Raw genomic sequence first — 5,743 nt, forward strand, 5'->3', positions numbered from 1 at the left:
GACATTGGAAAAAATGTTGAATTTCCCCATGGGGATGAATAAAGTATCTATCTATATACACGAAAAAAAAGAGGATAGACATTGAACCGGTGCTTGCAGAAATGTTCAATGGCACCGTGATTACCCATAAGGCGCTGCGTTAAAAAATTCTCCAGCGCTGAAGCACCGATAAAATGCGCAGGCGTCAGCGCTGATGACGTCTCCGAGTATCACGCATGCGCGCAGTACACTGAAGGTCTTGGAAATATCGGGAGCAGGTAAGAACTTTTCTCTGTATTTTTATCTTAAACACCGACTTCAGGACAATTCCTGTGAAATCCGGACACCGTAGTCCGCAATCCCGGGACAGTCCTGCTCTCGTCCCTCACTCTCAGCCCCACGATCCGTACACGGGCCCCGGGGAGCTTCCGGCTGATGAGGGAATGGGAACGGATGGATCTCTCAGACAGAGCTGAGCTCCAGCTATCTAAATGCAAGGATTAGGAACTCGGAGAAAGGGAACAAAATCTTTTACATCACCATTTGAGAAAATCGCCTTTGTTCTACCTCCAATCACTACCGAGAGAAAATCTGCAGATGCTGGAAATCCAAGCAACACACACAAAATGCCGGAGGAACTCAGAATTAGTACTCTTTTCCACAGATACTGCCTGGCCTGCTGAGTTCCTCCAGCATTTTGTGTGTGTTGCTTGTTCTACCTCCTCTTGCTCTGGACTTTCCTACCGGTGAGGACATGTTTTGACCCATTCTCTCTGGGCATATAATGATATCAAACACCTTTGCCCTGGGCAACAAGTGGCTTTCACATCACAAATGTGCCAGACTCCAGTGAGACAGACTACTGCCCTTCCCTTCATATTCATTGCCATTGCCATCACTGAGTTCAACACTGTCAGTCATTGGGGGAGGGTTCAGGGGGAATATTTATGTAGAATACAGAAACTAGTGATGCCTGTTTGCATTTTGGTAATGCAAGAGTTGCTGGAAAATTTGTAAGTGGGAAGAAGTGGAGTGATATTTGGAAATCTGACTTTTTAAAGTGTAATTTAGCAAGCAAACCACATATGGACAATATGCAAAAACTTTGGTGAGAAAATCCTTCATTACCTGTTACAGGCCTGCTACATAGGTTGTGTGAGAGTGCAGATGAACTGCATCGAACCCAGAGGAGATCAAAGTTCCTATTGACAGTGATTTGCTCGCTGTGAAAATGAATACCTCTCTATATAAAATTCACTGTGCACATCTTGTCACTGGGTAAAAAAATGCACAGTATATGCAGACTGATTATTACAAATTAGAGGGGTATTGGAGGGAAGGAGGGGTGACCTCCAGTGGTCCTGATGCCCTCACCTACAAGATGTGCATCCAGCTGCAGCTTGTAACCCTGCACTTCAATGAGCTGCAACTTGAAATGGGTGAATTCCAGATCATCCGGCAGTTGGAGGTGTTGATAGATATGACATGCAGGGAGGTGAATTACACCCGAGGTGCAGGGCACAGGAAACTGGGTGAGAGTCAGGAAGGGGAATGAGGTTAAATAGGCATCACAGAGAACTCTAGTGGCCATCCCCCACAGGAACAGGAAGACCACTTTAGAAGCTGTTGTGGAAATTCCCTGGCAGAGTGCTAATAGGGGATTTGTTAGTTAGGGGAACAGATCAAGAGGCGACTAATATCCTAGTGGTAAGGCTTGCCAGAGGTAGTGGGGGGGGGGGTGGTTACGTGGTTAAAGTAAGTTGTAGGGGGAATGGGAGCCAGAATGACAGAACAGATAGTGGAGAGGGTGAATTGAATTGAATTGACTTTATTATATACATCCTTCATATAGATGAGGAGTAGAAATATTTACATTACGTTACCATCTAAATGTGCAATGTGTAATTTAAATTGTTTTATCATAATTAGTTTGTATATAGGACAGTCAAGAAAGCAAAGAAATCAATTAATCAGTCTGATGGCCTGCTGTAAGATGATGTACCGCAGCCTGTTGGTCCATTTGCTGTGGTACTGTGTCCTGGATGGTAGCAGCAGGAACAGTTTGTGGTTGTGTTGAATTTGGTTCCCGATAACCTTTGTTCCCTTTTTATACAAATCCATACGCCTACCATCCAGGCTCCCATCCAAACTTCTTTTAAATGGTGAAACCGAGCTCATATTCACCACTTGTGTTGGCATCTGATTCCACACTCTCACGGTCATTTCAGTAAAGACCTTTTCCAAATGTTTCCGTTTAATTTTCACATTCCCCACTTACCCATGACCTCTGGTTATTATCCCACCCAACCTCAGTGGAAAAAAGCTGCTTGCATTTACCCTATCTATGCCCTCATAATCTTGTATACATATAACAATTTCCCAAAGCAATGTATAATTTCCTTGTTTATGTTTAGAGCCTTTTTTAGGTGTATAAGATGATGAGGGACATTGACCGTGTTCATAGCCAGAGGTTTGTTTTCCCAGGGCTGAAATGTCTAACACGAGGGAGCAGAGTTTTAAGGTGCAAGGAAATAGATACCGAGGGGATATCAGGGGTAAGTCTTTTACACAAAGAGTGGTGGGTGTGTGGAATGCACTGCTGGCTATTTGACTGAGAGTGTTTCAGTTACTGTGGGGCCAGGAACCCATGCAGCTCAGTGGGAACAGGGAATAATATCAATGTCTCTCCAAACTGAGCCAGGACACAGATTGGAGATGGCAGAAATGCTCCTCTCTTATAGAGATAGGAAGAACATCAGAGAGTTTGATGGTCATTCCAGATAACAGCAGTGTGCCCAGTTAGATGATGATTTCACTCTCCAACTTGTGTTGAACCTCACTGTAACAGTTCAGTTCCCAGCTTGACAACTCAAGTGATCTCATCTGAAATGTTGTCCTGCAGCCACTGATGCATTTTGTTAATCTTTTTACAGGTTACAAATGACAGGGAATTTGTGTACGGGAATCTAAAACTCAACACGCCAGTTTTGCTGTCTCTGTCCAGATATTTAAGAAGTGGAGCAAGGGATTCACTCGATCATCCTTCCTGCTCAGACTGTGGGGAGGTTTTCACTCTATCATCTGACCAACTGGCACGCCTGTCATTTTAAACAGGCAATTCCCATTCATCTGCTCAGATGGTGTGAATTAATTCAGACGGATATTTGAACTAAAGGGACATAAGCAATTTCACACTGGGAGAAGGGATTCAGTCGGTCTTTCCTCCTGTGGACAAACCAGTCAGTTCACACTGGGCAGAGGCCATTCACCTGCTCAGACTGTGGGAAGGGATTCACTAAGTCATCCACCCTAATGGCTCATCAACGAGTTCACACTGGGGAGCGGCCATTCACCTGCTCAGACTGTGGGAGGGGATTCACATGCTCATCCCAACTGAAGATACATCAGCGAGTTCACACTGGGGAGAGGCCATTCACCTGCTCAGACTGTGGGAGGGGATTCACATGCTCATCCCAACTGAAGATACATCAGCGAGTTCACACTGGGGAGAGGCCATTCACCTGCTCAGTCTGTGGGAAGGGATTCACTACGTCATCCAACCTACTAGCTCACCAGCGAGTTCACACTGGGCAGAGGCCGTTCACCTGCTCAGACTGTGGGAAGGGATTCACTACGTCATCCACCCTAATGGCTCATCAACGAGTTCACACTGGGGGGCGGCCGTTCACCTGCTCAGACTGTGGGAAGGGATTCACATGCTCATCCCAACTGAAGATACATCAGCGAGTTCACACTGGGGAGAGGCCATTCACCTGCTCAGACTGTGGGAGGGGATTCACATACTCATCCCAACTGAAGATACATCAGCGAGTTCACACTGGGGAGAGGCCATTCACCTGCTCAGTCTGTGGGAAGGGATTTACTCAGTCATCCAACCTAATAGCTCACCAGCGAGTTCACACTGGGGGGCGGCCGTTCACCTGCTCAGACTGTGGGAAGGGATTCACATGCTCATTCCAACTGAAGATACATCAACGAGTTCACACTGGGGAGCGGCCGTTCACCTGCTCAGACTGTGGGAAGGGATTCACATGCTCATCCCAACTGAAGATACATCAGCGAGTTCACACTGGGGAGAGGCCATTCACCTGCTCAGACTGTGGGAAGGGATTCACTCGGTCATCCCACCTACAGAGTCATCAGCGAGTTCACACTGGGGAGAGGCCGTTCACCTGCTCAGTCTGTGGGAAGGGATTCACTCGGTCATCCATCCTAATAGTTCACCAGCGAGTTCACACTGGGGAGAGGCCGTTCACCTGCTCAGACTGTGGGAAGGGATTCACTCGGTCATCTGACCTAATGGCTCATCAACGAGTTCACACTGGGGAGCGGCCGTTCACCTGCTCAGACTGTGGGAAGGGATTCACATGCTCATCCCAACTGAAGATACATCAGCGAGTTCACACTGGGGAGAGGCCATTCACCTGCTCAGACTGTGGGAAGGGATTCACATGCTCATTCCAATTGAAGATACATCAGCGAGTTCACACTGGGGCGAGGCCATTCACCTGCTCAGACTGTGGGAAGGGATTCACATGCTCATCCCAACTGAAGATACATCAGCGAGTTCACACTGGGGAGAGGCCATTCACCTGCTCAGACTGTGGGAAGGGATTCACTCGGTCATCCCACCTACAGAGTCATCAGCGAGTTCACACTGGGGAGAGGCCGTTCACCTGCTCAGTCTGTGGGAAGGGATTCACTCGGTCATCCACCCTAATAGCTCACCAGCGAGTTCACACTGGGTAGAGGCCGTTCACCTGCTCGGACTGTGGGAAGGGATTCAGCTGCTCATCCCAACTGAAGGTACATCAGCGAATTCACACTGGGGAGCGGCCTTTCACCTGCTCGGAATGTGGGAAGGGATTCACTCGGTCATCCCAACTGAAGGTACATCAGCGAGTTCACTCTGGGGAGAAGCCATTCACCTGCTCAAGCCTGAATTATACCTCTGAGTAGGCACTATGGCATAGCAGACTCAGTAGCCCATGCATGTTGACTACACGGTTGTGAGCATTTCTACTTGTGCGTTTGTGTGTCTGCGTCGCTCTGCCAAAATGCTAGTTGGCGTTGGGGTTCTATGCTACTGTGTTGAATTGACCCGTGTGGAGTTGGGAACGATGGCGACTGCTGAGTTCATCTTGTTGGAGTTGGAGCTAATAGATGTTGAACAAGAGTTACTTTTATTGAAATTACTGCAGCACAGAAAAGAGAGAAGTTTTTCCATTTCTTTGCGCATTCCACAACGACCAAACCGATGTTTATGGAAATTTCTTTCCACAAATTTGATGCCATTTTCAATTCTTTATGGTGTGCCGACGAAGGGTCATGCAAATGGACATATTTTCTGACTTCTTCACTTACCCTCTCCTCAATTTGGTCCACTTCCCAACTTCGAAGCAACAGGAAATGCACAGGAGGAAACTGGCTGCTGCCAAGTAGACCAATCACAGTTCTTGCGGTCTGTGTCGCCACGACACATAGGTACATTTTTGGGAATGTGCGCGTTAGACTACATTGGGCAAAAGACTCTCTTGGAGGCGCTAAATGGAATTGCTTTCCGGCTTTGCTCCGTTCATTTTAAATTTACTTACCACCCCTTTAATATCTTTATCAAAGTGTTTATAACACTTTTATATGTTTGAATTTGAATTTTAATCGACTAAAATGGCTTACAGAGGAAGAAAGGCATTAGCCGAAGGCAAGGAAACTGGTGATGGAAATGGAAATAAAGAAGATGTCT

At 46.9% G+C, this 5,743-nt stretch overlaps 1 pseudogene; it reads left to right on the forward strand.

The window, feature by feature from the left end:
- The first annotated feature begins 237 nt into the window (after positions 1-237).
- Positions 238-5,743, forward strand: LOC140720921 (uncharacterized; annotated as a pseudogene).

The sequence above is a fragment of the Hemitrygon akajei genome, unplaced genomic scaffold (genome assembly GCF_048418815.1).
Source record: "Hemitrygon akajei unplaced genomic scaffold, sHemAka1.3 Scf000048, whole genome shotgun sequence".
Taxonomy (NCBI): Eukaryota; Metazoa; Chordata; class Chondrichthyes; order Myliobatiformes; family Dasyatidae; genus Hemitrygon; species Hemitrygon akajei.